A 27,869-nucleotide genomic window follows, 5' to 3' on the forward strand; every position below is an offset into this window, starting at 1 on the left:
TCCCTTAAGTTTAATTAATCTCTTTTAGTCACAAACTTAATTCTTATTAATTCTTGACTAATATTAATTAAAGAATATGATTTCTCCTTTAATATATTATTCCCATAATATATTAATAAATCATATTTATCCTTTCTCTCCATAATTCATCCTATCAAGTTGCTTTGGTGAAGGAAACCCAAAAGGACCATGCACCATCGGGTCAAGTACATACCAAAATAGTTATGGACTTAGACACTAATCCAACAAGGGCTTCGTATGGAGCAGCCTTTACGTTAGAGTGATAGTTGTTATTGTAGGAGAACTTGACAAGGGGTAAATGAGTATCCCATGCCCTTCCAAAGTCTATGACACATGATCGCAACATATCTTCTCGAGTTTGAATAGTCCTTTCACTCTGTCTGTCAGTTTGCGGATGGTAGGCTGTACTCATATCCAACCTAGTTCCTAGTGCCTTCTGTAGTGACTGTCAAAACCTCGAGGTGAATCTACTATCTCTATCAGAGATAATAGATATGGGCACACCATGGAATCTCACTATCTCTCTCAGGTAGGTTCTGGTCAGTTTCTCCATTTTGTCGGTTTCCTTAATTGGTAGGAAGTGCGCGGATTTGGTTAGACGATCCGCGATCACCCAAAATGTATTCAGACCACCCTTTTTGTTAGGTGGGTTTGTTATGAAGTCCATTGTAATCCGCTCCCACTTACATTCTGGTATCTCTGGTTGTTGTAGCAAACCTGGAGGATTTTGGTATTCGACCTTAACCATGACGCAAGTAAGACACTTGCCCATGAAGGTAGCAATCTCTGCTTTTTTGTTAGGCCACAAATATAGCTTTTTGAGATCCAGATACATCTTATACGAACCTGGATGAATGGAGTATCGAGTATTGTGCGCTTCGTTCATGACCGGATCTCTAAATCCACCGTGTTTCGGTGTCCAGATCCGATCCATGAGGTATAAGGCTCTGTCACCCTTGGCTTCTAAGTTCTTATCAATCCCTCTTAGGGATTCACCTGCCACATTATCTGGTTTTAAGGCATCTGACCGATCCTCCTTAATTTGTGTGGATAGATGTAAATGCATTGGCATTGTCAATGCCCGGAATCTACTACCTGAGTAATCTTTCTGACTTAAGGCTTCAGCTACCACATTGGCTTTACCTGGATGATAACGAATTTCACATTCGTAGTCATTTAGTAGCTCGACGCACCGTCATTGTCTCATGTTGAGCTCTTTCTGATCGAATATATGTTGAAGGCTTTTATGGTCTGTAAAGATAGTGCTTTTTGTACCATACATGTAGTATCTCTACCATACATGTAGTGTCTCCAAATCTTCAGAGAAAATACCACTGCTCCTAACTTGCGATCATGTGTAGTGTAATTGACTTTGTGTGTCTTAAGCTGTTTTGAGGCATAGGCAATGAACTTTCCCTATTGCATAAGAACACAACCAACCCTTGGTTGGATGCGTCACAGTACACCAAGAAATCCTCAATCGCTTCTTGGAGGGATAATATTGGAGCACTACACAAAGCTTGCTTCAGCGTTTGAAATGCCTTCTGTTGCTTCTCTTCCCAGTCAAAGGTCACACCTTTATGGGTCAAAGTGGTAAGTGGCTTCGCTATCCTTGAGAAGTTCTGAATAAATCTGCGATAGTAGCCAACGAGGTCTAAGAATTGACGGATATTCATAGGCATCCTCGGTGCTGACCAATTCTGGCTTTGATTTTGGATGGGTCTATGTGAATTCCCTCTTCGCTGAAATCTAGGGGTATGAAATAACTTGATAAAGTGGTATGAACTCACTTGATAAAGTGGTGATTCGGAAAGCACTTGGCGTCTTGAAATCGTGAGTTTTTGCTGAAAACTGGGTTCTATGCGGACAGAGTTTCAAACCGAAAATACTCTTTTCTGGGAGACTTCGGGTGCTTCGAGGCTTTCTTCTAGTGTTAAGGAGGTTAACTAAGCTTCAAGAGGGTATAGAGTGGCTAGTGAGGGTGTATAGGGTGAAAGAGAGAGTGAATTTTGTAACATAATCCGAGAGGCCTCACACACTATTTATAGTAACAATCTGACCCTCGGTACCTTAGGCGTTCCTGCGAGGAAAGCTGTGCATTCCGGTACACAGGGCGTACCCTCGTACACGGGGCAGAGGAGCGGGGCTCGTGTCTAGTTCTTTGAGATTCAAAACGTGTCAGCCATGCGAAGCGGGTTAGTGGCTGACTCCAGAACAGGTGGCCACGAACGCGGGGCATTCCCCTTCGGACCAGTCTCGGAATTTGGGCCTCGAATTTCAAAAATTCATAAGTTTCACATATAAGCTTTGTTTTTGACGTTCTTTATATCCATGCGTAGGTGAGACCGTACTCTACAACTTTTGTTTAGACTCCTTCGGCAAGTTTTGGTTAAAAATTCATAACTTATTCATCCTATATCCGTTTTCGTCTGTCTTTTTACTGTTAATCTACTATTGATGAGATCTTTGATTCTCGTTTAGGTCGTGTCGACTAAAAATCGCTCGATCTATAATTCGAATTCTGAGTTGCACACTGCTATGCCAAATCTTAGAAAATTCATAACTTCTTCATACAAAGTAAGATTTGGATGTTCTTTTTATGCACGGTCTCGGTTTTAACATATACTACGAATTTAATTCAGATTTTTAAGTCTAAAAAACATTTTATTGTAAACTCACTTTTTATGACACCATGTCGTGTCGGTTCTGTCGCGAGACTTTGATGGGCCATAACTTCCTCGTTATAGCTCAGATTTTGGTGTTCTTTATATTTCCATAATCCTTGTCATGACCACTGCAAGTTTCTTCATAGATATCAGGTTTATCTAACATTTTATTTTAATTTGTTATTTCTTTATCACTTTAAAACAAGTTACAAGTTGACCTAGACTATTGACTTGAAATAACGGTTTGTCACATTACCCCCCGTTAGAGGGAATTTGGTCCCAATTTTGTTTTTCTAAAGTGGTACTCATGAACTAGGAAAAAGATGTGGATACTTCTATTTCATCTGATCTTCTCGTTCCCAGGTGAATTCAGGTCCCCGCTTGGCATTCCAGCGAACCTTCACTATTGGTATCTGACTTTGTTTTGTTCTCTTGATTTCCCTGTCTGTGACCTCCACTGGTTCTTCTACAAAGTGTAGACTCTCGTTTAAATCGATTTCTTCAAGTGGGATTACAAGAGTTTCATCAGATAAACACTTCTTTAGATTGGATACATGAAAAATGGGATGAATGTTACTAAGTTCATATGGTAGGTTAAGTTTATACGCTACCAGACCGATTCTAGCAAGAATCTCGAATGGCCCAATGTACCTTGGATTTAGTTTTCCACGCTTTCCAAAGTGTATCATGCTCTTCCAGGGTTAGACCTTCAACAGATCACGGTCATCAACCTGTAATTCAAAGGGTTTTCGTGTCTTGTCTGTGTAACTCTTTTGTCTGTCTCTAGAAGCTTTTAGTCTTTCTCGGATTTGCATGATCTTCTAAGTCATTTCTGTTATGATCTCCAGGTCAGTGAGAGTGTTGTCAAGAATTTTCCCTCTAGCTAGTTGCATGTCACCCACCTCAGCCCAACGTAGAGGGGATCTGCACTTACGTCCATAGAAGGCTTCAAATTGGGCAACCTTGATGCTGGTGTGATAGTTATTGTTATATGAGAACTCAATAAGAGGAAAATGGATATCCCATGCCTTACCAAAATCGATCACGCATGGTCTCAGCATGTCCTCCAAGGTTTGAATAGTTCTCTCACTCTACACGTCAGTTTGTGGGTGGTAGGTTGTACTTATGTCTAGCCTAGTTCCTAGAGATTTTTTTAGTGATTGCTAGAACCTTGAGGTGAATCTACTCTCTCTATTAGAGATAATAGATATTGGCACACCATTCAGTCATACTATCTCTTTTATGTAAGTTCTTGTCAGTTTCTCCATCTTGTCTGTTTCCTTTATTGGTAGAAAGTGTGCAGACTTGGTTAATTTGTCGATGATTACCCAAATGGTGTCATGACCACGCATGGTCTTTGACAACTTAGTTATGAATTCCATTGTAATCCGTTCCTACTTCCACTCAGGTATTTCTGGTTGTTTTAGTAAACCTGAGGGCTTCTGGTATTCTACCTTGACTTTGGCGCAAGTCAAGCACTTGCCCACGTAGGTAGCAATCTCAAATTTCATGTTCGGCCACCAATAAAATCTCTTGAGATCCAGATAAAGCTTATCTGAACCTGGATGAACGTAGTATCAAGTATTGTAGGCTTCGTTCATGACAAAATCTCTGCAGCCACCAAATTTCGGTGTCCAGATCCAGTTTATGAGATAAAGAACTCTGTCACCCTTTATTTCTAAGTACTTCTCCATTCATCTTAAGGCTTCACCTATCACATTCTCGGGTTTCAAGGCTTCCAACTAAGCTTCTTTGATCTACATGGACAAATGTGAATGGATTTCATAGTTATAGACTTTACCTACCGACCCGAGTACTCTTTCCGACTAAGGGCATCTGTTACTACATTGGCTTTGTGGGGATGTTAGCGAATCTCGCATTCATAATCATTGAGTAGTTCTACCCATCGTCTTTGTCTCATGCTCAATTCTTTTTGGTCAAAGATGTGTTGGAGGCTTTTGTGGTCTGTGAAGACTGTACACTTCGTGCCATAAAGATAATGCCTCCAGATTTTTAGAGCAAAAACCACTGCTCCCAGTTCAAGGTCATGCGTGGTATAGTTAACCTCGTGGTTCTTAAGTTATCTCGAGGCATACAATATGACCTTTCCTCGCTGCATAATGAAGCAACCTAGCCCTTTCTTGGACACATCGCAGTAAACTACAAAATCTTCTGTCCCATCTGGGAGGGACAAAATTGGTGCGCTGCATAGGGCTCGCTTTAATATCTGGAAAGCAGTTTCTTGTTTCTCCTCCTAGTTGAAGGTTACACCCTTCTGAGTTAGGGTGGTGAGTGGTTTAGTGATTTTGGAGAACTTTTAAATGAACCTTCGCTAGTAGCCAACAAGGCCTAGGAATTGGCGGATTCTGTTGGCATTCTTGGTGCTGATCAGTTCTTGATTGCCTTGATTTTGGAAGGATTCACATGTATTCTTTCTTTGCTGACTATGTGACAAAGGAAGTCTACCTTTCGAATCAAAAACTCGCATTTTGAAAATTTGCATACAACTTCTCTGCCCTTAATGTTTCCAAGACTTGTCGTAAATGTTGGTTGTGTTTTTCCTTACTTCGTGAGTAGACTAGTTTATCGACGATGAAAACTATTACGAACTTGTCTAAGTAAGGTTGACACACACGATTCATCAGGTCCATGAAAACTTTAGGTACATTTGTTAAACAGAAGGGCATCACTACGAATTCATAGTGACCGTAGCGAGTTCAAAATGCGGTCTTAGGAATATCTTCTTCCTAAACTTGTAGTTGGTGGTATCCTGATCTTAGTTTAATCTCTGGGAAGAAAGTTTCCCATTGTAGTTGGTCAAATAGGTCATCGATTTGTGGCAAAGGGTATTAGTTTTTGATACTAAGTTTATTTAATTCCCGATAGTCTATGCACATGCGAAACGATCCATCCTTTTTCTTTACAAACAAGACCAGTGCTATCCAAGGTGAGAAGCTTGGTCTTATAAATCCTTTTCTTATAAGTTCTTTTAATTGAATAGATAGTTCCTGCATCTCTGACGGTGCTAAACGATATGGGGATTTGGCTAATGGGGGTAGCTCTGGGAATCAAGTCGATTCGGAATTTGACTTGGCATTCAGGAGGAACTCCTGGGAGATCTTCGGGGAGCACATCGGGGAAATCAAAAACTTCAGTTATATCCTTGATATTCTTTACTTCTCGTGTCTTATCAACCACATGAGCTAAGAAAGCATGGTATTATTTACGAATATCTCTTTGGGCTTTGACGCAAGAAATGATCTGGAGCTTCGTACTGGGTTTATCACCATAAATAATGAGAGTTTCATTACTTGGTAGATTAAGACTAATGGCTTTTTCATAACATATGATATCAACATGGTGAGAACTCAACCAATCCATGCCGATGATAATGTCAAAGCTTTTTATTGAGACCGACATAAGGTCGACTTGGTAAGAATAATTGTTTAGAGTGAGGGTACATCCCATGAACATATCCATGAATTTCGACTTTTGATGACAATGGTGATAGGGTTTCACACAAGAACAACATGCATGTTGTTTGATGGTGAAATCCAAGGACCAAAACCTATGTCAAACCCTAAAATACGAATTTTTACAAGTTTTGAAGATTCAACTACCTTATGCATTCAAGTTTTTCCTTTGAAAACATCACTATAGACAAAATATGTTCATGCATGGTCTTTAAACCGTGATGCATGTAATGAACATCAAGTTAAAGAGCTTGATGATCAAAGTACATTGTTAATAGTGCATGTAAATGATTTTATTCATAAAAAAAATCTAGATATCCTTTTCTGTTCGAAATAAAATTTCCTCAGATTCACAGTAAGATGATATGAGGATCTGGAAATCCTAAGAGTTTTTATCGTTTCATTAATTTATTAAAATTGTTACAAGAAAACAAGGCCATAAATCATTTAAAATACTCTCTGAGGTTTATAAATCCTAGGTAAATTCGTGTATGACCCCTAAAGTAAATGACGATATCTCAGTAAGTTTCATCGATTTTGGTTACTTTTTGGTATGGTTTTGAATTTTCTTTTTATTTAATCCAAATAAATCATGAAACCACTTTAGGGAATGTGAAAAGGCTATCTAAGATTTTTCACAGATCCTACCTCATGTGGAATACTCTAGAGAAATATTTTTAGAATTTTTCATAATGCATACCTATTTGTCCCATGATTTTTTTATATATAATGGACTAATAATGGGAAAGATAGTTCTACTCATCCAAAATTCATGACAATTTACCTAAAGATCTTGTAATATATTAGAACTCTAAATAAAAATTTTGATGATTTTTCTATTCAATATGTTATTTTTCTTCTATTTTCTATGGTTAGATACACTGAAATCCACAAAATCGGATTGCATTATATAAAAATCAACATTGGTATTCATCCCGGATTATGTACACTGTAAATGAAGTTCACAAAAATTTTGGTAATTTAATTTAACTTTTTGATAATTATTCACCAATTAATGATTATTCAAGAGAATAAAACAAATAAAAATGGCAAGAATAATTGAAAAAAAATGTTTTATAAATTTCACAGATTCTATATGTAAAATAATAGTGTTACAAAAGGTTTGGACAATTTTGGAAACTGTTTTCTATTTATTCCCATTTTTGATAGAATAAATGCACAAAAACCATAAAATTGGATTAAACTATTTAGAAACCCATTTTTATATTTTCCTAGCTTAAGTATGTCTAATGCCAGTATTATAAAAAGTTTGGGAGTGTTTATCTTCTAGATGCTATTTTTCACGAATTTATATTGTTATGAAGGCTTAAATTTTTTGAAAAATAGTTAATCAAATAAAAATTTCATGGGAAATTTTTTGGAAGACCTCAACTGTATTTGGAACAAAAACATAAAATTTGATGAATTTTGGAAACTCTTTGATAATGTTTTTGGATTTTTAGGAGTTTAAAACACCTTTAAATGTGTTGAAATACCCTCAATTAATATTACAAAAACCTGAAAAATAATATCCAGAATTATCTTAATCACATAAGTTATAAAATATCACCATTTCAGAAAAATTGTTACCCATTTAATATAAAACCAATATTAGAACAAAAATTTGGCATTTCTCTATATCTAGATTTTAGTATATTAGCATTAGATTTCGACATAGAAACTCACTAGCGTGTGTTTCATGTCATAGGATCCCGGTAGTAAAGGCATTGGTGTATTCCGAGGCACCACTTATAGCTACTTGAAACATTGTGAGTCTTTACATCTTCCCCTTATTTTTAGGTTTTTTTTTAATGTTTTTGGGTGGAAAAACATGTCCAAACTATTTATGATTGATGTATTTATATTGAATTGTATCAAACTTGATTGCTATATTTTGCTATATTTTGTTGTGTATGTGTATGTTATTGTTAAAACATGAGGCCTTATCGTCTTATGTCCCTTGAGTATGATAACAACTTACCAAAAGGATGAACTTGATGAATACTTTTTGAAAACACACACAATGTCAAGGGTTCTTGGAGGAAAAATGAAAGAGTTCTTGAAGATTTAGAGATGAAGGAGAATAGGGAGTGAAGTTTGAATTGAAGAATGAGAGTAATGGTGGGGGTTTCGGCCAAATTTAGAGAAGATGAGAGTGTGTTTGTGTGTGTGTGTGAGAGAGAGAGAGAGAGAGAGAGAGAGATCAGTGGTCCTTGCTTAATGGTTAACACTTAATTTCCTAGATGTTTGATGGACAAATTGAATGTTTACATGCAATACAATTGAGGTGTCATAATTTGAGCTTGCACCATCTTTTTTTCTATATTTTTTTTCTACAACCGTTAATAGGAAAGGGGAAGGAAAGAAAAGAGATACTGGTCTTGGATTTGAATAGTAACTAGGAATACATTAGCCTAATAAGAAATGTTTCGGCCCATGCAACCCACATACAAATTTACGGCCCAAAAGGGTAAATGAATGAGTTTTCGGTCCACTAGGGCCCATTAGAGGGTTCTCGGCCCAATGGTTGGCCCTTTTTGAGAATTTGGCCCAATAGGGGCTCCAATAGTGATTTACGGCCCATAAAGGAATGAGTTTTCGGTCCATTACCACCAGTATGTATTGTGTGTTCTGTTTAAAAACCCCGGCTACCGCCAGTATGTATAGTAGTTTTATTACATAAAATAAAACCATGTATTGTTTCCCTGGAAACCCTCCAATGTAATTTCTAGTAGTTCTCATATTTAAAATAAAACTAGTGAAGAATGAAATCCCATAAACAAATATTAGTTGATACTATTGTGAGTTTGTGAGACTAGTTTATAACACTAAATAATTATGTCTGTCAGACTAGCTAGCTGTTTAGGTTTGGATATGCCTAACCAGTACCTCGAAGGGTACAAATGAAGAGATGTCTCCCAATCATGTATTTAACTAGTTTATGTGTTGTTATGTATAGTGCTCTCATAATTGAAATCGTTTGCATACTTGGTAGAGTATAAATAATTATACGTAGAATAATTATTTAGTGTTATACTCTTGTTATTTGAACGTAGTAATGAATATCATAAACTAAAGCTGCCATAGTTCATATGATTGATCATGTAAGTAGTTTGCATCGGTAAAATTGGTAATGAATTTCCCCCAAACTATACCTATTATAGTTTGATTGAAAAGTTATGCTCGTGATTTGTTCAGAAAACTATGCAATTATGTTTAGAAAGTGTCCCTTAAGCTCCGCATAGTACAAAGGGGATAAAATATCTATATATTTTATGGAAATTGTTGGATTGTATCAATTGCATAAGTTTTAAACTGGTTGAAAACCTTTTATTTTAGTTCACAAAATCATTTATATTCGGCTTGTATTCCCCCCCTGAAAACATATAAAAACCATAAAAGCATAGGGGTATCAACTCACTGTTTGTTGTGTGAAAGCATCGAACTGGAAACAAAGATCCTCGAGTTGTTGTATGTGGCACTTAACAGTATCCTAATATCAAATAAATACATATATGTATATAAATTAGCGATTTCGTTAGATAATGTGTTAGAAAAACACTTGTTTCGGTTAAGGATGTTTATCGGGACTTGATTGAATTGAGGAAACGAGTTTTTCACTATTTGGGAGGTGTGTACGGCCAGGAAGGGAGTTTACCGCTGTACACGGGTTTACGGTCGTACACTCAAGAACAAGGGTGTTTGATTCATAGAAGAACATGTTCTAGATGCTCCAAACTGACTCCAAATGACGATTTTTGATGATTTTCAGAAGAAAATTGGTGTTTTTAGTGTCTACGGCCAGGGGTTCTAGAGAGAATGAGAGAGTTTTCAGCCAAGAGTGTACAAATGAGGGTGGGGGTCCCGTATATATAGGCTGGGGGTATGGTTGGTGGTGGGATCCACCCGGAACCAACCGTGAACGGGTTTACGTCCGTAAAAAGGTGTGTGGCCGTACACTCACTTAGGCCAAAAATTGTTATTTTTGAGACATTCTGGGTTTTTTTTACGCGATTCTGGTTTCGACTCGTATATAATTTTAATTATATAAAACGTAATAATTTTTCCAAACCAAGCAATTTGACGGAAATCCAATAAAATTCAAATTTTATTAACGGAAATCGGTTAAAGATAATGGAAAACGTTTCGGGTTGTCACATCATCCCTTCGATAGAGGGGATTTCGTCCCAAAATTCAAACATAAAGTACAAATCATGGACTCGGAAAGAGATGTGGATGTTTCTGTTTAATCTGATCTTCGCGTTTCCAAGTGAATTCAGGTCCCCGCTTGGCATCCCAGCGAACCTTCACTATTGGTATGCGACTTTGTTTCATTCGTTTGATCTCCCAATCCATGATTTCGACTGGTTCTTCCACGAAATTAAGGTTCTTGTTGATTTCGATCTCGTCAAGAGGAATCAGAAGGGTCTCGTTGGATAAGCACTTTTTAAGGTTCGAGACGTGGAAAGGAGGATGGATATTGTTAAGCTCTTGGGGAAGACGAAGTTTGTAAGCAACGGGACCGATCCTAGCAAGGATCTCGAATGGTCCTATGTATCTCGGGTTCAGCTTTCCATGCTTTCCAAAGCGTATCATGCCTTTCCAAGGTGAGACATTCAATAGAACACGGTCTCCAACCTAGAAATCCAAGTAATTTCGTCTCTTATCGACGTAGCTCTTTTGTCTATCTCTTGAAGCCTTTAGTCGTTCCCAAATTTGTACGATCTTTTCTGTGGTTTCACGGATGATTTCTAGACCGGGGAGAGTGTTGTTGGGACTTGTCCCTTGGCTAGTTGTCTGTCGCAGTTAACCCGCTTTCGCACGCGTATTAAGCAAATAAATTATCACTATTGATTGCACTGAAAATAGAAAAGGGAAGCAGGGTCGAATCGTCAGGGACACAACCTAATGGTCAATGCCTTTTTGCATCAGGCACATTCTACTCAAGAAACACAAAGTATAAAAGGGGGATTTGAATTAAACTAAAAACTAAATTGCAGTGACATTAAATTAAACTAAAATCAATAATAAAAATGGTTTCAGCTCTGCTATGACTTTCCCAATCATGCAATCAACATTGACCTGCTTATTTGAGATGCGTTCTCTCTAAGTTGGTGCTGAGAAAAACTAACAAGCTCTAGTAATTTCTATTTTACCTTATTTAGTTAACGAAATCAAGCTCTTCATCTAAACCTAACTTTCTACTGTCTAATCAAACAAGCTCTTAATTAAGACCAGAAAAGATGCATTATAATCTATGTAAAATTCTCAGCAATATCCAATACTTCTCACAGGCTCGGAAGCGTAAAGATATGATTTTTCAGTTTATAATAAAGTCAAATTCCAAACACGAAACCGATTTATTACTTGTTACATATTACCAGTTTATAAGAACAATTATGTATTGTATAACTTATTAACTAGAATGATAAAAGCCTAGCTAGGTAATCAGACTAACAAGAATCAAAATTAAACATTCATTAAGAACAAACTGAAGAATCTAGATATAAACACAAAAAAAAAACAAGATCTCATGATCAATCACATGAAAAGTACTTGTCTTTGTAGAACTGAAAACTAGGGTTTAGCCAAACACGGCTAAAATAGGATCAAAATAAATAAAAAGAGACATCAAAAAACTAATCTTACTAATATACTTGAAGGTGATGATCCACAGTTTTCAGATCTTCAAAAATTGTAGAATAAACGCCTCTAAAATCGTCTTTTCGTCGTCTGGTGACTCTGGAATCGCCAACTTTTGTTACTGGAATGCTATCAGGGTCTATTTATACGTCCAACAGCAAAAACAAAGCGCATGCGATCGCATGTATCAAAGTTGCGATCGCAGGTTTTGAAGAAAACGCATCCCATGCCTTTTTAATGAAGTAGGATGCTATTTTGGCACTTTCTGGCAAACCTACGATCGCATGTACACAACCTGCGATCGCAGGTATTGAGTTTTCAATCCCAGATGAACTTTGGGCACAAAAGAACCTCGAAGACAAGTTGCGACCCAACCTGCGATCGCAAAAAGGCCCCATTCGATCGCATAAAGGCAACATGCAATCGCATGATGTACCTACGACATCTGAAATTTCGTCTACTTTCCAAATCATTTTGAATTGCATCAATCGGAGGTACGGTTCTCAAGATGTGGTCAAAATACTGACAGGGGGTCAAAGCTGCTAGCAACATCCTTTAACTTTAGATTGTAGATTCTATCTTTGTGAGATCAATTCGATCAAATGTTTTTTTGACCAAAGCATCTTGCAAGCATTCCTCAACATACTCCATAAGTTCTAAGCTCCATTTTAAGCTCCAAACACGCATCCAACTTCTCTCAAAGCATTGCTCCATTCAAACTATCTGAAATAGAGATAAAAACATGGAGCAGTGTGAGAATTCTAACAAAAGACATGAGTTGAACATTGTTTATCTGAATGACATGAAAATGTACAAAATATGATGCTAAAATAATGATAAAAACTACCCTATAAGATGCATAAAAATGGCATCTAACAAATCTCCCCAAGCTTGAACGTTACTTGCCCTCAAATAAGAAGAAGATAAAACATTATAAATAGATGGAAAGATGTAGATGACCTAAAAATAATTTAGAATAAAATAAAACAAAAACTTAAACTAAAGTACTTCACTCTTTTTTTTTTGTTCACATGATCAGATTTGACAACAAGGAAGCTCCAATGAAATCACTACCTAGACAACAGTCTCAATACTTTGTATTAACGATTCATAATTAATATTTAACTAGTTAAACCAAGCTTGAGCAAATAATTTTTACGCTGAATTAAATTTTTGAAAACAATGTATTTTTAAAAATAATTTGACGAAAATTCATTTATAAAAACCTAGCTTAACCAACCCCTCCTTTTTTTCTGAACTCGTCTAGCAAACGCGGTAAGTTCCATTATAGACATAAAATCCAAGCTTACCCCTATGATTCAACTATCGAGAGATCAATCTTATTATACCACATGTCTTCTTTGTCTTGATCAACTCTTCAAATTTAACTTTTTAGGTTCTTGATTTCGACCTAAACTTGACTTGGATTTGACTTTGAATTGCAGATTTCTTCAAGTTGCTTGATGTACCATTTCTAACATATATATATATTGATTGGGCGCGAATTTTACTTTGAGGCCCACCATATCTTCTTCATTTCAAAAATTATAATAAATTGTAGGTATAACTATATGGTTCAGTACTTCAAGGAATGATAAGGGTTATCCAGTCTAGGTTCTTTTTAAGGCATTCAAGGAAATTATTTTCAAAACACTGTTCGTTTTTCCATCCCACACTTACCATTGTAAAAACTATCTAACTCATATGTTGGTTCATATTGAAAACATTTAAATCACTTTATGATACTAATTATAAAACGAGACTATTATTTTTGGTAACTATCACACCTCATCTTAACAGAGCTGTCGAATGTAAAAAAAATATATCATCATGTCATGTAATTATTAATTTTCTTTAATTTTTTATATGTAGAAAATAAAATAACTAGAAATAAAAATCTTTTTGGTTTTTCTTGTTCTCTTATTTATGAATCCAGAAAAATAAAATATTTTTTGGACTTTTTTTTTTGAATTTTTATATGCAAATGCAATGCAGAAAATAAAATGCAAAAAGAAAATTCTTAAATTTAACTAAAAAAACTGAAATATTAAAATTTTAAATAAAAATACAAATTTTTTACACTAATCCCCTCCCCAAACTTAAAATGATGCATTGTCCTCAATACTCAGAGAGGAATGAACAACTCAATAAAGAAAATAAAAGTAAAAGGGTTCATCTAGGAATTAATGTACCTAATATGTTCGTAGAAATTCTGATTTTGACGATGAATGTTGACGGAAAATCTGGATTTCAGCAACTCTTAAGATCCTCTGATTTCCCGAAGCTTGCTTGGGACTCCGACCATCTCTTTATTGAAAGCATAAAAACTAAAAACTACTCATCAGGATGCCTCCCGGAAAGCCGCCCTTTTTTAAGATCGTTGGCTCGACCATGCCTGAAGACTAAATTACCTGTAGGTAAAGATTTTGGCACAAAACAATTAGCAATACCGTGTCCCTGACAACGGCGCCAATTTGCTAACACGCTGTCGCACGCGTATTAAGCAAATAAATTATCACTACTGGTTGCACTAAATATAGCACAGGGAGGCATGGTCGAATCCTCAGGGACACAACCTAATGGTCAATGCCTTTTTGCATCAGGCACATTCTAGTCAAGAAACAGAAAGTATAAAAGGGGGATTTCAATTAAACTAAAAGTTAAATTGCAGTGATATTAAATTAAACTATAATCAATAATAAAAATGGTTTCAGCTCTGCTGTGACTTTCCCAATCATTCAATCAACATTGACCTGGTTATTTGAGATGCGTTCTATCTAAGCTGGTATTGAGAAAAACTAACAAGCTCTAGTAACTTCTCTTTTACCTTATTTAGTTAACCAAAACAAGCTCTTCAATTAACCCTAACTTTTTACTGTCTAATCAAACATGCTTTTAATTAAGATCAGAAAAGTTGCATTATATTCTATGTAAAATTCCCAGCAATATCCAATACTTCTCACAGGCTCGGAAGCATAAATAAATGATTTTTCAGTTTATAATAAAGTCAAATCCCAAAAAACAGAACCGATTTATTACTTGTTACATATTACCAGTTGATAAGAACAATTACGTATTCTATAAATGATTAACTGGAATGATGAAACCCTAGCTAGGTGATCAGACTAACAAGAATCGAAATCAAACATCCATTAAGAACAAAATTGAAGAATCTAGATAGAAACGCAAAAAAACCCAGATCTAATGATCAATCACATGAAAAGTACATGTCTTTGCAGAACTGAAAACTATGGTTTAGCCAAACATGGCTAAAATATGATCAAAACAAATAAAAAAAGACATCGAATAACTTATCTTACTAATCTACTTGAAGGAGATGATCCACAGTCTTCAGATCTTCAGAAATCGGAGAATAAATGCCTCTAAAATCATTTTTTCGTCGTCTAGTACCTTTGGAATCGCCAACTTTTGTCACTAGAATGCTATCAGAGTCTATTTATACGTCCAGCAGCAAAAACGATGCGCATGCGATCGCATGTATCAAAGCTACGATCGCAGTTTTTGAAGAAAACACGTCTTGTGCCTTTTTAATGAAGTAGGATGCTATTTTGGCACTTTTTGGCCAACCTGCGATTGCATGTACACAACCTGTGATCGTAGGTATTGAGTTTTCATTCCTGGATGAATTTTGGGCACAAAATAACCTCGAAGACAAGTTGCGACCCAACCTACGATCACAAAAAGTCCCCATTCGATCGCATAAAGGCAACATGCGATCGCATGTTGCACGTAAGACGTCCGAAATTTCGTCTACTTTTCAGATCATTTTGAATCGCGATAATCGGAGTTACGATTCTCAATATATGGGCAAAATACTGACAGGGGGTCAAAGTTGCCAGCAACATCCTTTAACTTTAGATTGTAGATTCTATCTCTGATCCATTCGATCGAATGTTTTTTGACCAAAGCATCTTGCAAGCATTCCTCAACATACTCCATAAGTTCCAAGCTCTATTTTAATCTCCAAATGCGCATCCAACTGCTCCCAAAGCACTACTCCATTCAAACTATCTAAAATAGACATAAAAACATGAGCAGTACGGGAATTCTAACAAAAGACATGAGCTGAACATTGTTTATCTAAATGACATTCAAATGTACAAAATATGATGCTAAAATGATGATAAAAACTACCATATAAGATGCATAAAATGGCATCTAACAGTCGCCCACCTCAGCCCATCACATAGGGGATCTACACTTACGGCCATAAAGGGCTTCAAAAGGCGAAGCCTTGATATTGGTATGATAATTGTTGTTGTAGGAGAACTCAACCAAGGGAAAATGGACGTCCCACAACTTACCAAAATCAATTACACATGCTCTCAACATGTCTTTGAATGTCTGAATGGTCCTCTCATTCTATCCATCTGTTTGTGGATGGTAAGTTGTGCTCATATCCAACTTAGTTCCAAGAGCTTTTTGCAATGACTGCCAAAATCTCGAGGTGAATCTGCTATCCCGATCGAAGATAATGGACACAGGCACATCGTGCAGACGAATTATCTCTTGGAGGTAGATTCATGTAAGTCTTTCCATCTTGAAAGTTTCTTTAGTAGGCTGGAAGTGGGCGGATTTGGTCAATTGGTCGACAATTACCCATATGGTATCGTACCCACTCGGAGATTTGGGCTATTTAGTGATAAAATCCATTGTAATCCTCTGCTACTTCCACTCAGGTATTTCTGGCTGCTGGAGCAGACCTAAGGGCTTCTGATATTCAACCTTCACCATGGCGCAAGTCAGGCACTTGCCCACACAGGTAGTGATCTCTGCTTTCATGTTTGGCTACCAATATAACTTCTTGAGATCCAGGTACATCTTATCTGAACCTGGGTGAACGGATTATTTAGTCTTGTGAGCCTCGTTTATGACAACCTCACTATAACCACCGAACCTTAGGGTCCAAATCCGATCCATGAAATAATAGACTATGTCTCCCTTGATCTCTAACTTCTTTTCCATTCCCTTCAAGGCTTCACCCGACTTGCTCTCTGGTTTCAAGGATTCCAACTGAGCCTCTTCAATTTGAGCGGATAAATGAGAATGGATGGTCATTGTTTCTGCCTTCACTCTATGACCTGAATACTCTTTCCGGATGAGGGCATTTGCTACCACATTGGCCTTGCCGGGATGGTAGCGTATTTCGCACTCATAATCACTGAGTAGCTCTACCCATCACCTTCGACTCATGTTCAACTCTTTCTGGTCGAAAATGTGTTGTAGGATTTTATGATCTATGAAGATGGTACACTTGGTTCCATAGAGATAATGTCTCCATATCTTTAATGTGAAGACCACTGCTCCTAACGCCAAATCATGAGTTATATAGTTGACTTCGTGTGCTTTTAGCTTCTTTGAGGCATAAGCAATAAACTTTCCTCGCTGCATGAGCATACAACCTAGGCTCTGATTAGACGCATCATAGTAGACAACGAAGTCCTACGTTCCTTTGGGCAGAGACAGGGTAGGTGCGTTGCATAGTTCCTGCTTTAATGTTTGAAACGTAGTGTCTTGCTTTTCTCCCTAACAAAAGGGTACACCTTTCTGAGTCAGGGTGGTTAGAGGCTTTGCAATCCTGGAGAAATTCTGGATAAACCTACGATAATATCTAGCGAGGCCCAAGAATTGACGCATTTCTGTGGGCGACTTCGGTGCTGAACAGTTCTCAATTGCTTTTATCTTGGAAGGATCCACGTGTATGCCTTCCTCGCTTACCACGTGACCAAGGAAAGTTACCTTTCGGATCCAGAATTTGCACTTAGAGAATTTCACATATAGCTTCTTCGGCCTAGAGTCTCCAGCACTAGCCTCAAGTGCTGCCTATGATCTTCCTCGCTTTGGAAATAGACAAGTATATCATCTATGAACACTATCACAAACTTGTCTAGGAAAGGGCGACACACCCGATTCATCAGATCCATGAATACTGTCGGTGCATTGGTTAGACCAAAGGGCATTACTACAAACTCATAGTGACCATATCGAGTCTGAAATGTTGTCTTGGGAAAATCACATTCATGGACTCGTAGCTGATGGTACCCTGATCTCAGGTCAATTTTCGATAAGTAGCTGGCTCCTTGAAGTTGGTCAAAAAGGTCTTCGATTCGGGGAAGAGGATAATGGTTTTTGATGGTAAGCTTCTTCAATTCGCGATAATCAATGCACATCCGAAAAGATCCATCCTTCCTTTTCACAAATAAGACCAGGACTCCCTAGGGTGAGGAACTCGGTCTGATGAATCCTTTGTTGAGTAGCTCATTGAGCTGGCTGGATAACTCTTGCATTTCTGCTGGCGCTAGACGGTATGGGGATTTAGATACAGGGGTAGCTCCGGGAATTAAGTCGATTCGGAACTTGACTTGGCGCTTGGGAGGGATTCCCGGAAGCTCTTCGGGTAAGACATCAGGAAAGTTGCAGACTTCGGCGATGCTCTCGAGGTCTTTAACTTCCTGTTTCTTGTTAACAACATGGGCTAGGAACACATGGCACTCCTTTCTTAGATATTTCTGAGTTTTGATGCAGGAAATGATACAGAGGTTTGAGCTGAGTTTATCGCCATAAATCATGAGGGCTTCGCCAGATGGCAAATTGACACGAATGGGTTTTTCATAACAAAGGGTATCAGCACGATTGGGGCTCAACCAATCTATGTCGATGATGACGTTGAAGCTCTTTATGGAAACTGGCATAAGTTCGATTAGAAAGGAATGGTCGTTTAGGGTAAGGGTACAGTCGATGAGTATGTCGTTAGTGCACTCCTTTTTACCATTAAGCATCTCAATGGTAAATGTTTCGTTTAAGGTTTGGGGTTTATGTTTGAGAAGATGCTTGAATGCATGACTGACAAAACTTCTATCCACACCAGATTTGAAAAGAATGCATGCATAAGAGTTGTCAAGGAGGAACGTACCCGTAACAATAGTGGGATCAGCAACTGCCTCCTCTTGGCCCATTGCTAGCACTCTCCCTGTGTTCCTAGCTATTGTTGCCTTGGCGCAATTTCTCTTGTAGTGCCTGACTTCCCGACAGCCATAACAGGCTTGACGAACGCCTACTCCAGTAGCCTGATTGGTTCGTTGGACTGGTGTCTTGCAAACTCGAGTTGTGTGCCCCGTCTTGCTACAACAGTTGTACAGCATTTCACGGCATACCCCTGATGATGATAGTTGCACTTGTCGCACCGACAAAGGGTACTAGCATATTTACTGGTAGGTGCTTGAGCTGCAGGAACAGTGGCAGGAGTGGTAGCAACGTGAACTGCCACTACTTGTTGTTTCTTGGAGGGCTCTTGAGAAGACTGGCCCTTACGCTTGTTCCAAAATGTTTTCTTCCCACCACCTGCCTTTGGTAGTTACGGAGTGGCTACCACTTCATTAAGATCAACCCCGTGATCTATCAAGTTCTACGCCAAACACTTGGCACTGTCGAACGTGAGAGGTCTAGCAGCTAAAACATTCCCTTGATTTGGGGGCGTCAATCCCCAAATATACCTCTCTATTTTCTTGATTTTTAGGGAGACCATTCCCGGACAGAGGAGAGCTAGATCACAGAATCTAACTATATAGGTGGCGATATCATAACCCTTCATCTTCATGTTCCAAAGCTCGTGCTCCAACTTCTGCATCTCACCCCTTGGGCAGTACTCTGGGAGCATGAGATCCTTTAAACTTTCCTAACCCATGGCGTTTGCCACTGGCAGGGTTAGGGACTTGACTCGACCATTCCACCAGGTCAATGCTCTATCAGTGAAGGTGCAACCTAGTTTTCTTCATAGCACACACAGATCTCAAAGACCGATTCGATCTTCTCAGTCCATCGATTTAGGGCAATAACACCTCCATTGTCATCGAAAGATTTGGGCTTTGTTTTCGAGAAGTCTTTGTAGGAACACTCCTTCGGGTGTCCCCAGCTTCCATCAAGATTAATGGGATGGTCACCACTTCCTGAACCGCAAGATTTGCCAAAATTTATCTGCGACATCGCGGCAACCACAACGACCGTAACTGCTGCCTGGAATATCGCAGGATCCAACTAAGGAGGTGATGGCATCGGATCCGTTGGGGGATTGTTGTTCTTTCTGTTGGGTCTTTCTTCGGAGGCATCTTGTTCTAAAAATAATCAGGAAGAAGAGGATGGTAAGTCCCCTAGATTTTTGAATAAAGAGGTATGAAACAAGATATATCTCAGCCTGATAGATAAAGTGTTCTTCTAAGCGATAAACAAGGAAATGTTACTAATGCAAGTAAACTATCGCTAAGAAGGAATGAGTAGCAACACTTGAAACGAATCTCCACACTGTATTCGACTCTAGCTAATATACTCCTATAGTATTTTCAGTTGTACGTTCTGCTCTACCGATATCTTGTTGTATATATACTCGGTATGTTTTATGCCTGCTGCAACACCACGGTCACTCCCAAACATATTTTGGTCATGTCTTGAATAAATATAGTTGATCAGGCTATATTGACCCTAGACATGATTACGTAACTCTCCAGGTTTAATTGCAACGTCCAACATCCAAATACTTTTGTTTTGTTCTATTTATGATACTATTTCTGGTACGTATGTATACTTGTATACTTCTTATGAAATACTTATATCTAAAAAGTATACTTTTAGTTCAGATCACTTCAGTCCCTTAGTGTTTATAGTTGTATACCTTGTAAGGTTCAATATACTAAGTTCACTATAAACAATAGCTCTGATACAAATCTGTCACACCCCCAAACCGGAAACGGCAGAAATGTTTGGGGTGGAGGACGTAATGTGTAGTACCTCTTCCTTTATACTCTCTACACCCGCCAGATCGACTTCATTCTCTCCCTTCCTTCTCTCTACAAACCCCTTCCTCTACGATCGACTTTCACTTCCTTCTCTGTGCAAACCTTAATCAAACATAATGCCTTTGCAATGGTAATATATTCTTTCACAAAATAGACCGTTGACCGAAGAACTAGGGCTTTTGATGAATCAGACATCACCAACAACGATAGCTACCCATCACAATTTGTGTTTTCTCTCGGACTCCACCGTTCCAACTTCGGATCATAACAGCGCCTGCATCTGCTGCATCTTCTCCATCATTGGGTTCTGGTTCTGGAAAGCTCTCTCTTTTTGAAGAAGAAGGCACAATCTCAGCTTCTTGGAATTGTTTGTTCTATTTACTTAAGAAAGCATAACAAAATCAAGTAACATTCCGAGCTGCAAATGGTGTAACTACTGCTCTACCATTTTTGGTCTCCAACATCCATCGTCCAGGTGTCCTTCGTGTCACAGGCTGCAAGAGATGTTGGAGCCTTAGAGAACCCAAGGACAAACTAGAGAAGTGAGTTGAAGAGCTAACATGGAGATTAGACTTTGAAAAACATTTGAGGGTATATTTTTTTTATATTTCTTGTATCTAATTAGTTTGTAAATTTTTGTTACAACTATTGATTTGTTTTATCTTTCCATGGAACGATTATTTGTATGACATTAAGTTTTATGCAATGGATTGTATTTTTTTATATGATATTTTATTTTCTATTATGAGACATTAAATACAAATTTAATTTGAAAATTAGTAAATCTGTAAATAATATTTTTTTTAAATATTTAAAATTATGATACGCAAAAATGTGTGATATCTTCATTTATGACATGGCCTTTCTTGACAGGGGCTTTCTTGATACACATTGCATGTCATTAACACGAGCGTCGTAAGGTTACGACACACGCATGTGTGTCGTCTTCCTTTATGATAGGGCCTTCCCTGATACGCATTGCGTGTCGTAATTGCACGTCGTAATTGTGCGTCGTAAATGAGCGTCATAAAAGCGCGTCGTCTCTCTTGACGCGCATTTACGCGCTGTCTGAGCCTTTTACGAAGCGCAATGAGCGTCGTAAAAGGTTCTTTTTCTAGTAGTGACATCAAAACTAGTGAATATAAAGACGAGACTCTATATGCTCCGTCTTCTCAAAAGTCGGCGAGAGTACCTGTCTACTGATGTCCTGAGAATACAAACGATTTTGAAAATGTATCAGCATAAAGCTGGTGAGTTCATATGAATAATTTTGTAGTAAAAAACCTGTCATTGAATTCGGTAAAAGTGTATGCATGTTCCCAAGAAAATCCAAGATTTTCTAACATGTTTGTTCGTTACTATATGTATAGTTTGTTCTGTTCTGAAAATTCGTGGATACCACCAGTATGTATCGTATGTTCTGTTTAAAAACCCTGGCTACCGCAAGTATGTATAGTAGTTTTATTACTTAAAATAAAACCATGTATTGTATCCCTGGAAACCCTCCAGTGTAATGTGTAGTAGTTCTATTATTTAAAATAAAACTAGTAACGAATGAAATCCTGTAATCAAAGATTAGTTTATACTATTGTAAGTTCGTATAACCATGCTTGATATGACTAGTCACCTCAGCGACGTTTCTTCAGGCATTGTATGGTATGATATTTGTGACCCCAGGCATGCCTTCCTAACTGTAGCTAGCAGTTTAGGTGTGGGATTGTCAGTCCTGAATATATCTATTCACAAATCTCACGCTCTCCCTCTAGAAGACTCTGGTTATACTAAATGTTGAGGATTTTACCAGTACCTCGAAGGGTACAAACGGATAGACGTCTCACAATAGTTTACGTGTTGTTATGTATCATGTTCTCGTAATTGAAACCGTTTTCATACTTGGTAGAGTATACATAATTATACATAAAATAATTACTTAGTGTTATACTCTTGTTATCTGAATGTAGTAATGAATATCATAAACTAAAGCTGTCATAGTTCATATGATTGATCATGTAAGTAGTTTGTATCAGTAAAACTGGTAATGAATTTCCCGCAAACTATACCTTTTATAGTTTGATTGAAAAGTTATGCTCGTGATTTATTCTGAAAACTATGCAATTATGTTTAGAAAGCGTCCCTTATGCTCCGCATAGTATAAAAGGGATAAAATGTCTATATATTTTATGGAAATCGTTGGGTTGTATCAATTGCATAAGTTTTAAACTGGTTGAAAACCTTTTGTTTTAGTTCACGAAATCATTTGTATTTGGCTTGTATTCCCCCCTAAAAACGTATAAAAACCATAAAAGTGTAGGGGTATGAACTCACTGTTTGTTGTGTGAAAGCGTCGAACTGGAAACGAAGATCCTCGAGTTGTTGTATGTGGCACTTAACGGAATCCTAATATCAAATAAATACATATATGTATCTAAATTAGTGATTTCGTTAGATAAAGTGTTAGACAAACACTTGCTTTCGGTTAAGGATGTTACCGGGACTTCATTAAATTGAGGAAACGGGTTTTTCACCACTTAGGAGGTGTGTACGGTCGGGAAGGGGATTTACGGCCGTACACTCAAGAACGAGGGTGTTTGATTCGAAGAAGAACATGTGCAGATGATCCAAACCGACTCCAAATGACGATTTTTGATGATTTTCGGAAGAAAAGAGGTGTTTTTAGTGTGTACGGTCGGGGGTTCTAGAGAGAGAATGAGAGAGTTTTCGGCCAAGAGTGTTCAAATGAGGGTGGGGTCCCGTATCTATAGGTTGGGGGTATGGTCGGTGGTAGGGTCCACCTGACACCAAATATCAATGTACTTTGAATTTACACCTTTTTTTATTTATTTTTTGTTTTGCTTTTCTTACCAAAAACAAAAATACATTGATATTTATTGCATTTTTTAATATTTAGGTGGTAAATGCAACAAATATCAATGTACTTTCATTTTAAGCCTATTTTTTTCTTTTTTTCATTTTATTTTGATTTCTATACCAAAAACCAAAGTACAATGCCATTTGGTTCATTTCCTATATTTAGGTTGCAAATGCATTAATTTTAATTTTACTTTACTGTCAATTTCTCATATTTTTACATGATGCACCAAACAAATAAAATTAGCAGTCGCATGGAAACAACTACCTATGAAGACAAAAAGTAGATGTGGAAAAAGAAGATCGGTAAGGAAAGCGGTGGAAAAACATGTAGAGGGAAATTTTAGTTTTGGTTTAAGTTTGTAATTTGAAGAAACTAATTTCTCTTCATTTTCTATTCGGAATGCTAAATCAATAGGTTTTACAACATCATGCATCCAATTTGACCTAAATGGTTGGCATCCTCATAGAATCACATCTCTGATCCCTCGATTTTTCCCACCCATAGTGAAGCGAGGGCATTCTCTCAGTTTTATATTATTTATCGTGATGAATAATTATAGTTATAAAGTAAGACTTCTAAAATATATCAAAATATTAATCCAACTGAAAAATTATCTATCACAATGACGTGGATATTATTGTTATATGCCTCTAACTCTTTGTTAGATACATTTTTTTTAATAGTTGGTTAGTGATTAGATGTTAAATTCATCACGTCAGTCCATTTTCCTATGTCTAAATTTTAAGATGGGACCTCTTGTCTAAGAGGCTCTCACCTATACCAACTACACTAGTCATATATTGACAACTCTTTATTATATTTTAGTAAAAAAAGTATTTATTTCAAAAATTTGGAATTGTTTATCGTATTTTAGATTTGTTTTTTAAATTTAATGATTTTTTCCTAAATCCTAAATGTTGTCATACAAAAATATTATTTGGTGATGTTCGAATAACCTATTCCGAACTCATTCGTTATTTATCAAAAACATATTATTTTCTTTAATATTAATTTAAAATATTGTTAGTTTTGTTGATAGTTAACAATAAAAAATAAAAAAACTAAACTATATTGAAACAAAATATTGTGTCAATATAAGTGGTTGTAATATTATTTTAATAAATATCAAAAAGTATTTTAATGAAAAAAAAATGTCATGTACTTATTTTCTGTCGGTATATATTTTTTATTAAGTTGTGTATTTCCATATTAATCTTTTTAAATGCAAATACAGAATTTGTGTTCTTTATCAGTCTCTTTGTATGAAGTCAAATTACTTTTGAACTGTTTTTTTATCGTTTTCTTATAATAATTGCGTAGAGTCAGGAAAGTCTCTTTCTCCCCCCACCTTATCTCAATTACTTGGACGTGTCTACTATCTTTATTTTTAAAGCAAATTACAAGAATGGTTCCCTCATAAGTTTTGAAAATATCTTTTTTCTCGTATGCAATTTGCATACGAAGCTTTTAAGGGATTTAACACCGCCTCAAAAATGTCCTAAAGTTGATACGAAAAAGCTATACAAAGACCAAAATTGTAAAATACAAAGTTTACGCTCAAAACTAAATGGAGATGATCTTCAAACAATCGAATCTTGAATGATGTATTTAAAGTCAAACAACAATGGAAGAAGAACTCGGTTGCAAAAACTCACAATCTTTATTGAAAACATATTACTCTGAAGCTTCAATATACTCAACTGTAAATGTTAATAAGAGGAGGAATCAATTACCCAGTTTTATAATAAATAAACATATTGGTATTAAACTAGGATTATAACAGTTTTATAAAAAAATAAACATATCGGTATTAAACTAGGATTCTATTAAGAAATATAATTTTAACTTTCCTATTAAACACATTCCTTAAGGCATCTCCAACCCATCCAAAACACTATTTTTTCTCCTATTTATTTTCTCATTCTTCTTCAACCCTACCCCATTTTCATCTTCATTTTTGGACATTTGAATAATATTCCTCCATATATGGAGGAATACTATTCATATCACCAAAAATAAATGTAAAGTTTGGTTCCGAATTTTAGTCTCTCTCATTTTTATTTTATATATTTCTAGTTTATTTAATCTACTAATTATAATTTAAATACAATATTTAATATTTATAATATCATGTTATATACTAATTTATATTAATTAAACATAAATATAGAGTTTAATATTTATTTATTGAATTCATATAAAAAATTAAATATATATTAAAAACTTGAAACATAGTAATATAATTTATAAAATATAGTAAACAAATATGATCGTAATCTTGATATATTTATTATAAATATAATTTTATTTATTTAATAATTATTTATAATAAAGTAATAATTAATTTAAATTTATTATATATAAATATTTTATTTATTATAATACAATTTGAAATTTTTTTGTAATGAAAAAATATAACATATATTCGTTAAAATCTAATTAGTAGAGGGGTGTATTTGACAATATATATAAGTTATAAAAATAGAATATTCTAGAAATATACTTTTTGGGGTAAAAATGTGATAGAAAATGGAATAGGGTTAGACATGAAATACTATTTACCCCATTTTTTACTCCATTTATGGGGGGGAAATAGAGATGAGTTGGACATGGTCTTATTCTCATGGATTTCTAGAACTTGAACAACACTCCCGGGAAATACGATCTAGACCAAAACATGCCAATTTGCCTTATTTGTCTCAAATATTCACCAACAATCACCCCCGAAATTCTAGAATTTTTGAGTCGAGGGTAATTCTTGCACACTAAGCAACGCTCTCATCTCTGCAAACCATATCAGTGTTAAAGCCTTTGTAAATGGATCTACTCGTTGCTTGTCTCCTAAAACATGCTCAACAATCACTTGCTCGTTTTCCACATGCTCTTCAACGAAATCAATCGAGTGTGAATGTGTTCGCTTCTCCCATGAAAGATAAGGCACTTTGGCAGTGCAATTGTTGATTTGTTGTCTATGCGAATTAATACCTTCTATTTCTTCATTCATGTCGATTCAGCTAACAATTCCCTTAACCAAACTTCCTAACACGCAGTTATAGTAGTTGCCATGAACTTTTCTTCACATGAGGACAAAGCTATTATATCTTGCTTCTACAAGCACCAAGTGCTGGGTGAGTCACCAAGGTAGAAAACATGGCCTATTGTACTTCTGCCGTCATTAACATCAACATTGTGATTCCTTTACTATAACTTAGCAAGCTTAGAGTTTTACATCATTTATATACTATCCCAAAAGATGTTATACCACGTAAGAACGAATAATTTTCTTAATAACGCGAGCATGAGACTCTCTTGTACTTTGCATATAACAGCTAACTACTCCAACCGAATATGCTAAATCTAGACATGTGTGCAAGAGATATTGCAAGCAACCCTCTATTTTTCGGTAATGGGTAGCTTTAACTTCTGGTTCATCTTCAACTTTAGACAACTTTAGTCCCTACTCCATAGGACATTGAGTAGAATTACACTCTTGCATGTCTGCTTCTTTTAGAATCATCATAGCATAATTCTCCTGCTTTACCTTTACACAACCCTTTTCTTGCAATAATTCAATATCCAAGTAGCAAGTTAGTTCACCAAGGTCAAACATTTCAAATTTTAGTGCCATCAGTTTCTTAAATTGGTTTATGAACTCTAGACTTGTTCCCTTCACGAACAAATCATCCACATAAACCTCAACATGTATATATTCTTCACTTGAAACCTTTTTATAAACCATATTTTCTTGCATGCATCATTAAAAACCAGGGTTGGTCCAAACATAAATGGGGCTCGGGGCAAAAAGATAAAAAAAAAAGGGTCTCTCAAATACAAATTATACCTAAGTGTATTTAGCCCTTAGGATTGGAAAGGATTGCAAATGGCCCATAGTGGCAATATACTAATTATACCTAAGTGTTGTACGCTGAGCGAACGTTGTGTATGCTAGGCGAACTAGGGCGCCCCTAGTATGCTGAGCGTACACCTCGCACATGGGGCGTACATGAAGAAATGGAAAACCCTAATTTGTAGGGTTTGGTCCATATTTGAACCTCATTATAGCCTCATATCTCATTTCTTCTTCAGCCTCCCTCTGTAAGAATCGAACCCAAGCAAACCCTATGTGAAAGAGTGCATTTTAGGGCCCTTTGGAATGTTTAGAAGTGTTCTTGAAGTAGAATAGAGTGGTAAGAAGAGCTTGGAGTTGGGAAGCATCTTGGCTCTGGGATTTCCTTCTTGTTAGCAACCTCCAGAAGGTAAAAAGTTTACATCTTGATCACAACATCTTGTTGATCTAAACATTTCTTCCTTTAAGGCACTTTTTGGTACCAAAATGGTGATTCTTGAGCATGGCATGTTCTTGACCCAATAAGTCATCCTTTCA

The sequence above is a fragment of the Lactuca serriola genome, chromosome 1, assembly GCF_051521515.1.
Source record: "Lactuca serriola cultivar US96UC23 chromosome 1, Lser_US96UC23_V15, whole genome shotgun sequence".
In the NCBI taxonomy this organism is placed as follows: Eukaryota; Viridiplantae; Streptophyta; class Magnoliopsida; order Asterales; family Asteraceae; genus Lactuca; species Lactuca serriola.